The sequence below is a fragment of the Drosophila persimilis genome, unplaced genomic scaffold, assembly GCF_003286085.1.
Source record: "Drosophila persimilis strain 14011-0111.01,24,50 unplaced genomic scaffold, DperRS2 tig00000191-arrow-pilon, whole genome shotgun sequence".
NCBI lineage: Eukaryota > Metazoa > Arthropoda > Insecta > Diptera > Drosophilidae > Drosophila > Drosophila persimilis.
The window spans coordinates 8,378,083-8,390,479 of record NW_020825298.1 but is presented as its reverse complement, the minus strand read 5'-3'; the positions used below and the strand labels follow the sequence as shown (position 1 = coordinate 8,390,479).

The following is a 12,397-nucleotide window of genomic DNA, read 5'->3' as shown; positions in this document are numbered from 1 at the left end:
TTTGAGAAGGCAGCACAAATGCGATGTAATGAGCATAAAAATGCTAGCAGAACCCACGAAATGGGAGTCTGGGAATAAAGGAGCAAGTGGGTTATTGTTTGGGGGGGGGAGTATGGGGCAGTGGGGGCAGGGGGTGTGGAGTGCCGAGGTGCCAAGACGACCGTAAATCTTTTTGTAGCGCTTTCAAGGTAAAATAACAATTTAAGTTTATTACTGGATAAGAGACGAACCGTAGGAATAAAAAATAAAGAAAAGCAAAAGCAAACACTCCCCCCAGAGGAAAAGACAGAGAAGATGACCACAAAAACAACAATGAGCGGTGGGGCAGTGAAGGAGGGAGTACACACAGACACACTCATATGACAGAGAGCGAAAGAGAGAGGGAGAGTTGTCAGGACAGCCGAAGGATTTCGTTTCTCCTAACTTTTGCTTTTATTTCGAGCACAAAAAAAGTTTTGAAAAACCAAAAAAACAGTTGGGAAGAGGGTACGAGTCTAGGGATACCCTTAAAGATGCCATAGATCATGCGATTACCATATGAATCGACTGGGAGATGTATTTCACCCACTTTACGAGCGTTTAATGGGTTGATGGGATAGATATAGTGGCACTATGCTGAAGATACCAATGATATACTTGAAGGGTGTCCTTTATGTTCGTTACAAACACTTTAGCCAAGTCATTATACCCTCTGGAAGGGTACAAAGTCGTCTAGCAGAAGGCAAAGCAATGATGATGATATAACGAGTGAGCGAGTGAGAGGGGAAGGAAAGTTGAGGAACGTCTCCCATCGCTTCCAGCTTTTATGTAGATTGTCACAGTTGTTGGATAGGTTTTTGCTACAAATCTCTCTCTCTCTTTTTATGGCACCCGAGATACAGAATTAACGGACAAACTACTAAGAACTTTTGGCAATCAGAGGGAATAAGTTTCCTTTTTCCAGAGACTCTTAAAGTACGGCCCGAATCATTCATCCCTGTCTTCTCGCCGTGTAGGTCAAAGACACCTGTGTGCGTGGGCGGGCGGGCGGGTGCGACTCGGCGCCACTTAATGGCCAAAAACAGTTGAAGGAAGTGGCGCTACGGATGCTCCCAGCCACTCTGACAGAGTGCCGGCTGGGCATGGAGCAGGGGCAACACGGGAGAGGGACTCTCTTTCTGACAAATCACAATTCGATTGTCTCTACGTGTCACTTACAGGACCTACAGGACCTCTACAGGGGCTGGCCTGCATTTAGGCAGCAGCAACGTCCTTCCATTATAGAATCAGTGTTCCATCGCGACCCCCCGCCCCGCCCCCCTCGTGTTGGCCCGGCAAACAAAGCAGTTAATGGCTTGCAAGTTGAAACAACTGGCAGCAGGCAGGGGGGCAGGCAGGCAGGCAAGGAGGGAGGACGTGTGTGGGCTACCCTGATTTTTCAGGGCTTTATATCAGTTTTAATGTCCTGGCTTTTGGCCACCGGCTTCGCTGCTTCGCTGCTGCCCTTCCCCCGGTGCGGGTATTCGTGTGGTTTAATTAGCGCTGCCCGTCTGCCCGTCCGCCAGTCAACCATGTGGACAAATTTCGTACATTGGCCACCGTTGAGCATTTAGCCGAGCTTTTCATTTGTCACAGGATCCAGGCGGAGGTCCCTGGCTCTGGCTCTGGCTCTGGCTCTGTTTTGGGTCATGGTTCATTGATTGGCGCTCAAAGGTGTGCAAGCGATTAGGATTCGTGTCCTTCGATATGGAGGGATTACCACCACCCACCACCACCCACCACCTGTTATGTGAAAAGGCTCTCCGTTGCTGCAGATTAAAGGGGAAAATGCTGAAAATGAGAAAGAGAGAGCCAGAGACAGAGACAAAGACAAAGAATAGCTTTTAACAAAATAAATAATAGCCCAGACATTTCAAATGTTGTAACACAAACAATACACCCCCCCACCACCCCCCCGTTCTGCTCCCCATTCAGGTCTAGACGAAAGCTTGCCGGAAAGCTCTCTCCCCTACGCTCTCCTTTCAGCCGCGCTGAATGTGGACTCTAAGCTCGAGGACGTTACTCTTCGGTGGCCAAGCGTTCTCTTAAGCTAAAAGCTTCCCCTCGAAAAGCTTCCACAGGGATGCTGTAATGTGAGGCAGTTCGCTTCTGTGGCCCAGCATCCTCGTGGCTGACGTTTGAAGCTTCGTTCGTGCCACTGCCTCGGCTCGTCTCATGTTGTAGTAGGTTCTGGCCGACTTCGATGGCTGTTGGCCAGTGAAACGGCGTTTCAGTCAAGCTCCAGCATCCGTTCACTGAGGAGCACTTCACAACACGCGCTCTCCGTACAGCTCCACGACGAACGAGCGTCAGCCGCGTCCTCAACGGCGGTCTTCCATCCTTTGGGCCATAGGTGTGTCTGTGTATGTGTGTGTGTGTGCCCGTGTGTGCGTGTGGCCCTAAACCGGTGGCAACTTTAAGACAGCAAAAGAAGGGTCGGTCACGGTTTCGTTTACGGTTACGCTAACGGATTGAATAAACACACGGCCACGGCCGCGGCCGCCACACGGAAGTGCAGAGTGGAAAAAAGTGCAGAGCCCGAAAAGTAAGCTCCACAGAAGAAAATACGACTCGAAAAACTGTGTGAAAAATCCAACATAAACTCTATTAAGTCAGAAATGGAAATTCTTTGGGAAAACCCATCAATTTTTCCCCTGAAAAATGATGAAAAATTCTGGCCAGTTTTGCATACCAAAAATATGCCAAAGCCAAGTAATTGCTCAACAAAAAACTGTTTAAGCCAGGTTGGGAAAATCCTATCACAAGTGATATTGAGAAAAGTTTTCAATATTCCAAAGTTTTTGCTGGACAAAAATCGACGCCGAGTGCCAGAGAGAAATTAATGGATCAATTTCTTGTTTGTTTGGAATTTCCAGAATAAATTTTGAAAGGAAAACTTTATCCGAAAATAGTTATTGATAAATTGTGAACAATTTGTAGAACAAAACACACACTGTTCGCAGTCTCCAGTAGCCAAATAGTTGGCATAGTTTTTGCTCTAAATGCCGTCTCCCCAGTCGAAAAACATATTGGCAACATTTCAAATTTCGGCAAAGTTCTTTTACCTTTGGCCCAGTGCTGGTGGCCGAAACAAACAAACAAACAAACAGACCCGATGGGCCCAAGCAAGAGCAACATTTTGGCCAATAAATCATTGAGGGGGAAACTTGTGAGGAAGACGAAACTTTAACAGGCTGGCCGGCAGTATTTTTCCACTGGGTTTTCGAGGGGAAGGCAAGGAGATTGCCGTAGGAATTAGTTTGGAATATTGTTGGACAACCTGACGTATGAGCAATGTGTTTGTTGAACAACCTGACGTATGAGCAATGTGTTGTCGATTCCAGCTCCGGAGATGAATAATTTTTGTGTGCTCTGGCAAGGAAATTTGTCAGATATTTTGATGGCCGAAAATTGTGGACTTGCAAATCGATTTGAATCGAAGTTTGAAATGACTTTCTTTTGCATTTCCAATTGGATGTTTGGCCAGCCGAGTCCCAGGGGAACCAAATCGATGATAGCGTCCGTCCCCCCCTCTCAAAGCCATCTGGACGGGATATCCTGTGCCCAAGGTCCAAAGTCTTGTGCCTGGGTTTCTGTTTGTTTTCGGTTGAAAATTTTCGTGCGCCGCTCATCAACTTAAATTGTGGGAAATTAATCAAGTTGAAAAGGTTTCCTCTCTCTGGTCTGGCGGCGAAGATGCCACAAAAGATTGGGGCCCCAGGTTATGGCGGGTGTCTGTGTGTGTCTGTGGACTCTGCCTTTTGTTTTCGGTTATTGTTATAGGTCCTGGCTCTGGTCCTGACTCAAGGAACAAGTCAACATGCGAAGGCAGAACGGACCTTTTTTGCTTTGCATTCAAGCGGAAATTAAAGCAAAGAAAAGCCGAAAGCCCCCAGCGTTTTCCCCTCACACTGCAAAAATTGAAATTGTGCTCGCCTTGAGGCCTCGGGGCCACCGAAAAGGGATACGTGTAACATTTCCAGCCGCATCGAAGGACCTTTAAAGCAAGCCTTAAACGCGGCTTTGGCTTGCCCTCTTTTTTCTTTTCTGGGTCAACGCTTGGTTGACATTTTAGCCGCGGAGTAGAGTTCATGGAAAACCCTTTTTTAATTAATACAGTCTGTGTCGCGGCACCCCTTTCGTTCCCCCCCGCCGCCCCCGTGGAAAACCTCATTAAAATGCGTTCGAAAATGAGAACCGCAGACTGTGAACATTTTTGTGTTTGTGCAGCTCTCGGGCCTCGGCTTCGTGGACGTTTTTGGGCTTTAAAATGAAATCATAAAAACGGCAGTTGATGAATTTTTACTATCATTACGATCCATCCCTTCCCCGCTGTCAGCCCAGCCCCCCGTAAGCCCCCCTGTAAGCCCCCTGTGCTCTGTGACCCGCATGGCTCTCAGGTATTTTAATATAATTAAATTAATTAGCCCACTCGCTTTGCCACTCGGAAATATGTCAGCGATTCTGAAAAAGCTAATGAATTATGGGCCAGCATGGGAAACTAATTAGCGATCCGGTGGGTGGGGCGGGGAGGTGGGCTGATGGGGGGACTAATAGAGGGACTATCTGTTTAAACACTGATTAGGGGGCACGAAGACGGGGTTTGCGGAGGATTTTAAGTGCCAAGAATTAGGATTTTATTGCAACAGTTTTTCCAAAGAATTCCAAGATTTCCATTTAATCCAATCATCAATCAAATAGTCTCAAAGGCACTTGAGGGAAAGTCTAGGACTTTCCCGAATTGACAAAGTATTCCCTTTAATCCCCCATCACGTGGACGTTATGCCAGGCCATAAAGAGGCACAAGTGCATGTCATAATTTTCCCAAATAAACCATTTTCCTTAAACATTTTGTGCTGCTGGAAAAACCATCAAAAATAAATGAAGCATAAATGTAAAAAAAAGCCAAGGAAAAGGAGGGTGAAAAGTGATTTAATTTTTGTATAATTTTCTTCTTTTTTTCCAAAACGACATGGGGCGGGGGGGGTTGGCTGGCAAATAGGCTTTTGCGGGGGAGGGGCGGGGGGCATTAGAAACACGAAACGCCATTTGGTGGCAAAAATAACCGGAAGGAATTATAGCAAGCCTCGCTCTCTCTCTCTCTCTCTCTCTCTCGGCCATTTTGCCTCTCTTTCTGGGCTTTTATCTGGCGAAAAAGAGGAAATTAAATGTTTTACTGTCTGCGGTTTGAGATGAGAACACAATTATAATTTCATACAGGCGACAGCAGGATGAAAAATACTTGGAATGAAATCAACGAAAATGGGAAAACATTTTCCTTTTTGCAGCGTGTGTGTGTATGTGTGTGGGTGTGTGTGTGTGTGTGTGCGTTAATGCGGCAGTGTTGCATTTTATGAAGGGAAAAATATGAGAAGTGGAAAGGACTCGATGTTAAGAGGATCAGCAGACCAGGCCGCGCCAGAGAGCGAAATGTGACACAAGTGAGAAAAGAGAGAGAGAGAATGTATGTGTGTGGGCATAGCCATAACCGTAATGCGGAAGCAGGAAAATTAAGTAAAATGCGAAAAGCGGAAGAAACGAAAGAAAAAAAACTGGGAATTAAATTAAAAAGGAAATGAAATGCCCATCAGCTGGAAATGGAGGCGGGGCGGGGGTAAAACCGTCCTCATTTAGTAGAAAAGAAAAACTTTTAAAAGAACTGCAACAACTTTGCGCCACAAAAAAAAAAACTCTTTTTCAACCAACAACAAATGGAAGTTCAATATAAATATTTTTTGGGGCAAACTTTAGCTTTTTACAAAGAAAATTCCTCAGCCCAATCTTTTCATCAATAGATATATATTTATTTGGCTTTTTTCGTCTTCTTTTTTTTCCAGCGACCGGAAATCAACTAAATTGTCGTCACTCCAATCAAGTGGAAATTTGATTAAAACGAAAGGCGAACCCAGAGAAGAGCGAGAGAAAGGAAAAAATTTGAGCGAGAGTCTATGAAAAGGTAGCGGCAGAAAAGGAAATCAACACGCACGCACATGAGCGAGTTTTCCTTTGGAAAACATTAAAAATCGAAATCAGCGAAGCGTAAAACTTTCCACAAAAGCTAGCAAAAAAAAACGTAAAGAATAAAAAACCCATACAAAAGGTGAAACAAAGTGAGAGAACAATAATTTTTGTAGTGCCGAAGAAAGAAATACTAAAGACCGCAACACAAGGACCAGCTGACGGCCAGGAGTGGACAGGATACTCTGCTTTATTTTCGTCCTTTCGGCCAAAGCATGAAATTAAGTGCAGATTATCAGAAGATTATATTTTAATAGCATTTCAAGCTGTTGCCTTTCTTGGACCCAAAGGAAGTGGAAATCTGACCCTACAACAACCACAAATACTTTGTGGCAGTGCCCTCTGCGTCCGTGTGTGCCTGCGTGTGTGTGTGTGTGCTACAAGTGCGGCTTATTACATGATTACTGCCTCGTACAAGGGAAAATATACGTATCTAATGCAAACACACAAAATACATACATGAAAGAAAGCGTGCAAGAAATTGAAATTAAAAGAGGAATTAAGTGTCGCGTGTGTTGTCTCCGTGTGTGTGTTTAATCTATATAGTGTCCTGTTCCTGTGTACTTGAGGCAAATATTGAGCCTCGTGGACTTTCGTGGAGCAACAGGTATGTGTGCACCAGATTTTCTCTTAATTTATGATCCCAAAAATTCTATTAGATGTTTTGCGGTTTTTCCTGGTGAGGAAAATTAGGAAAATACTGGCAAATATTTCATTGTGTGCTCTTTGAGGTATTTTTGCGATTTGACAAATTTTCGTATGAATTTTAATGTCATTCGACACCACAAATGTGTGTTTTTTTTTGTATTTGTGGTTCTTGGAAATTAAACTTTAATGTGAACACATTTTCTGCTTCCATGTAGAATGTTTTTAAATTTATTTAATTTATTTTTAATGAGCTACATTGAGTTTAATCAGTGTTTGGTTGATTTGTCAGCAGTAAAATCTGAAATGTGATTAGAAATAAATCTATGAAATATATAAATTTAGATGAAATAAATTTGCAAGCTTTTAAATAAAGCAATAAATACCAATTTTAGTACATTTTTAATTTGTTTAATAGAAAAAGCAGGGAAAACATAGTAACAAAATCTTAAAAAATGTAGTATTTTTTTGTTAAATATTAAATTCCATTCAATTGATTACTTTAAGGTTTGTTCTTCCGGACTTCAAAGAAATATAAACCGAAAAAATATGAAGAGCGAATGCTTGAAAATCCCCTAATGTTCTCCAAGCTCCTCAGATTTGAATAAAAGTTGATATTTTCCTTGGAATTTCCCAATAAGAGTCCATTTAAGTACCCATTTTTAAGTAGTGCTCAGAACATTCCAGGAAAACACTAGTGGAATCACGCTCGAACTCAAGTGACCTGCGTTCCTAGGGGCTTCATCGAAATGGTCTCCATGGTTTAATGGCCGGCTTTTTCGCATTAAAATAAACATAAAACTTGGAGAATCTAACCATTTAAAACACACGCTTTGGCCGAAATTTTTGCCGCAATCTGCAAGTCATTTGGTGGGGGAGGGAAAACCCTTAAGCACAGATCCACCAGCAAATGCTATCCTCTGCAGTTTTTGGCTGTTAATTAATGCCCGCCGAGGCGCGTATCCGCTGCAGCATATTTAAAAACGCATTAGCTCTTAGTCCCCCAAAAGGGGAAACAGCATCCTTTCAGCAGCAGCAGCAGCAGCCGCCGACTGCCATAATTCCAACCGAGGCATTAGGGTCGCCCAAAGAACATTTCTCATATGCACGGGCAGAGGAAATTCTTATAATCACTTTAAAGGCATACGCAGGGGCTTACATTTCAGAGAATGGTGGCACGCTCTCGTAATGCCATTCATTTTGGGTCGGCGTCCTGGGCGTCCTGGGGGTCCTGGCGGTCCTGGGGTCCGGCATGTGTTGCTAATTTCATTCCATGGAAGCTCCATGGGTGGAAAATTGTGGGTGTGAAGCAATTGCTGCTTGCCATTAAGTCGGAGAGTCACAGAATGAAACTTTGCTTCACGTCCAGGCCAGGCACAAAAAGGACCAAAAGGAACCCAAGGATCTGCTTTGACTCTGACTCCGACTCTGACTCTGACTCCGACTCCCACCTGCAGTAGCCGTAATGGTGATGATGCCTGCCTCCTGCTGCCTCCTGCTGGCTCCTGCTGTCCATTGTTGTTCGTTGTTTTAATGTTATTTGCCTGGATCTGGTGGTCTGGCAGGGCCATCGTCTTTGTCTCGTTTCATTCAGCCTTGCCTCGGCGTTGGCCCAGCCTTGGCGTGTGACTGCGGTGTGACCGCCGTTGTGGTGGCGGTGGCGGCGGCAGCGGCAGGTCCTTGGTTTTGGTAGCTCGACTCGACTGACCCTAAGCCGGCTCTTCTGTTGTCGCATTGCGTGGCTGCCTCTACCTGTGGCCTTACCTGACAAAACTTGAACACAAAAATTTCATTTAAAAGTTTCGCATCGCCGTCCCGCCGTCCCGCTGTCTTGTGCTTCTCCATTTGGACCCTCGCCAGATGCTTAAAACTTTCTCCTGGATCAACAGCAACAAGAGGAGGCTGCAGGATGGCAGGACTTTCTTTTATGGCAACTTTAGCAAATGGACATTGAGGTTGTTGTATGACTTTGGGTATTTTTCCCGTCATAAATATCGCTGGCAATTTCAGACCATCCTGAATGACTGAAGGCCTTCCTCTCTGGTGACACTCTATTAGCATTAGCCAGGTCCACGTCCAGGTCCTTCGGGCTAGTCATTTGCCTGCTGCTGTTGCTGTTGCGGACACTTTTGAGTATGTCCCTTCCTTGAAGTTGTGGAATTTCGCTCTGAAAGGATGTCACAAATTGTGCGGGGACGCAGATCAAAGTTTTTGCCTCAAGCTAAAGCAAAAATATGCTTGCTCTTTGGCTGGTTATAATTTCTGGAATTTATTCAGGCCATCAGTATAATGATTTGCACTTCCGGGGCAAGAATAGGGAATTGTAGAGGATTGCAGAGATATTTAAGTGATGTATCTGGTTTTTTGCAGATACCGCGTATCACAGTCTCCAAAACGTTTCCAAAAATTGTTTATTGCATTGCTCTTTTTTTGGCAGCCCTTCTGTTTGCCGGTTTCCGTAATTGGTTTTTCGGTTTCTGCCAAATAAACAGTAAATATTTTAGCTGATTGTTAAACCCTGTTTTTCCTCCACTGTGGCACTTGTTTTGCCACTCAGCTGTATTAAATGCGAATATTTATTCAACATCTGTTGTATCTATTGTTCGTTTTTGCTGCTTAACTAATTAAATTGCTTAATTGCATAAATTAAAGCCCCCCCCCCTCTCCTCCCTCCTCCCTGTGCATTTGTTTCACATCGAAAGTTGAGTAAATATATCTAGAATTTTTTTTAGGCATTTAAATAGAAAACAAATTCCCAATAATTGTATTAAAATAATTTAATTTTTTGGTGTTATATTCACTAACGAAAATTGTATTAAATTTTAAGGGACTCCCCAAAAATTCAATTTGTTTTTCTTTATTTGATTTTCGATGTTTTTGATTTGCCTTCTCTTTCAAAGATGGTCCTTGGTCTCTTTTTCCTTCCGCCTGAAATTCCCAACACCTTTCTTCTGCTCTGTGAAATCCTTGAACCCATAACTAATCGGTTTATTTTGGCTGAGAAATGATTTTGATTCCATTTTGAATTAAACTTTGGCAATATTTTCCCTAGTTTATGTTTTATTATCGAGTGAAGGGTTTTTGAAGTAAATGAAAAGCAAAATCATGGGAATCCCTCTCAGGGAAAAGCAAAGCCAAAGCCGCTTTGGCCCCTGTTTTCCCCCCATCAACAATTAATCAAAGATGAATTTTAAAGCAAATCGCTTTCAATGTTTATTGACTGCCAAGCGACTAGCCCTGGCTGTCTGGGGTACAATTGTAAAAGGACACCCTGGGAAGCACTTGACGGGAGAGACAGAGAGAGTGGGTGAGAAAGAGCAGCCTTTAAAGCAGTGCCGCAGCTTCATGACGCAGTAAACACTTATTAGATGTCACAGGCAAGAGGCAGGAGGCAAGAGGCAAGAGGCAGGAGGCAGGAGGCAGGAGGCCAGGCTCAGTTCTCGTCACGATAGATGGATAGGGACCCGAGGCAATGGAGCGTGCTGCTAAGGAGTATTCAACTAATAAAAATGTCAAAACGCATGAAGTTGATGACAAGTAACGCAGAATGACAGCACAGTCAGCAGCCAGGACTAACAGGACGCGCAAAAGGATCCTTGGAGCAGAGAGAGAGGGAGAAACAACTTGAATTCAAAGCTTGTCGGTTGTCGCTTGTCGCTTGTCGGATGCGGGCCTTCGATGTCCCAGTGCGGGCAGCAATTTGCCGCACCTGCTGTGTGCTCGAGTCTCTATATGTGTGTGGCGGGGCCTTGGTGGGGGGAGGGGCACCTCCTACTGCTATCCTAGCTTTTCCCTGGCTAAACTTTCACAATTAAAACTTGGCACTTTTCCTCGGTCTCTGCGCACGCACGCATCGCCTCAGCATCGCCCTTGGAACGCTCCCCCGCTGTTTGTTTATTGGATTAAGTAGATTTATCCTATCAAATGGCAGAAGCTGTCTAAATTTATCCACACGAGGATCCCCCCGCGCTCCCCTTTGGCTCTCTCTCTCTTTTTAATTACACAGTTTTTTTCCAGTAAGCTCACGTACCAAAAATGGCAGAAGAAAATGCGTTTGCCGGCGCACAACAAAAAGTTTTCGTTTGCTACGTGTCCTGCCAGCAGGCATTTTCAATAAATTTTTCCTATGCCAACGGAATTCATAAAACGCCTGAAAAACTTGGCCTTCGCCGCAAGAAAAGGTCAAAAGATTGAAGTCGATTCGAGGCGATTGTCTGCAAATAAATATTTCAGAATTTTGAAGCAAAAGATTTAGTTTTTAAAAAATATTAAAATCTCAACAGCCAAACGGGAAATCCTTTCCAAGAAATTTCTATTCGATTTCAAAGGGAATACCATTATTTGTATGAAAAGTATAGATCTATACAATTAAGGATGCCCTAAATATATATCCTATGAAATTTAAAAGCAATTTCCAATTGAATTCCCGCCTCTCATATTCATTTGAGTGCGCCGCGCCTTTTACTATTTCTGAAAAGAGCTGACGACGAACTAGTTTGGCTTTCATCTGGCGCGGTCACACGACATCAAAAGCACCCAGGACACGCGGCGTATGCGTCATATTAAGTATACGCCCACGAGAGGCAAGCTCCTGGCTCCATTCTCCATCTCCATCTGTTATTTAAACAGAACAATTAAAAACGATTTTCCCAAGCACACTCTGTCTCTCTCTCTCTCTCTTTCTGAGTCGAAAAAACCCCACTCGCCGGCAGTTGTTGCTTTTGTGTTTGTAGACATAACATTCGGCAACGAGGAGAAACAAATTGAATGAACACGCGCCCCGAAAAGCGTTTAATAAACACAAAAGAAGCACCAGGAACAGAAACAGAAACAGAAACACCACTAGACACAGACACAGATACAGATACAGATAGAGATAGAGACACAGATACAGATACAGATAGAGACACAGCCTAGGCCCGAGAGTGAGTCTCGACTGTGACTGAAGCTGTACGGCCAGGCTTAATGAAATGTAATGATGAGTGGGCGGCCCAGAGGCGGAACCAAGAGAAAACACACGAACACGGAGGGGTAGGGGTGGGGGTAGGGGAAGGGGAAGGCCAGGCCTAGACAGCAGTTTTGATGTAAACTGGAAATGTAACAAATAGCAAAAGTAAACTGTGCGAAAACCAACAAAGAAATGAAAGAAAACGCGAACGAAACTTGGGATACCCTTTCGAATATATGATGACTATTATCTATAGAGAAAGTAGTCCTTAAGGCTGGAAAAGTATCTTTATAGATTAATGTATTCATAGAGCATACTGTTATCTGTGTTATCTGTGTATCTATCTTCGTTTCCAAGTGTATCTTTTGTTGGAACAAATTGTATTGAAAACTTTCACCCAAAAGGCAAGGGATTAACCTTTTAACAAGGGCCACACATGTATTTCAATCGCTTTTTTGGCTTGACTAAAGTTCTATTTCCATCAGGAATTAATTCTGGAGCTGTTGTTGCCCCCTGCTTAGGGGAGCTTTTTAGTTAAGCAAAAACTAATGCCAGGGACCACCAAGGACTCTATTTTTTGACTGCACTAATTTGCATATGAAACAGCAAATTGGAACGACATTTTTTTATAGCCAAAGGGGGATATCCGTTTAGAGGAAAGTCGTCTCTGACTGCAGTCCTCTCTGTGGTTCTGTGGCAACAAAAGTTTTACTCGCCGCACAACGAACGGACGTGCATTTCATTAATCCCAGCCCTACCTCCCTCGTT

General features: G+C 43.9%; 1 protein-coding gene across 1 annotated transcript in view; it reads left to right on the top strand.

Annotated features, from left to right (window-relative positions):
* The first annotated feature begins 2,295 nt into the window (after positions 1-2,295).
* Positions 2,296-12,397, top strand: part of LOC6589476 (protein naked cuticle) — a 131,952-nt gene continuing 121,850 nt past the window's right edge. Inside the window, exons 1-2 of the mRNA XM_026988428.1 lie at positions 2,296-2,563; positions 5,856-6,643. The gene's annotated coding sequence lies outside the window, so the exon portion shown is untranslated. The remainder of the gene's footprint in view (positions 2,564-5,855; positions 6,644-12,397) is intronic.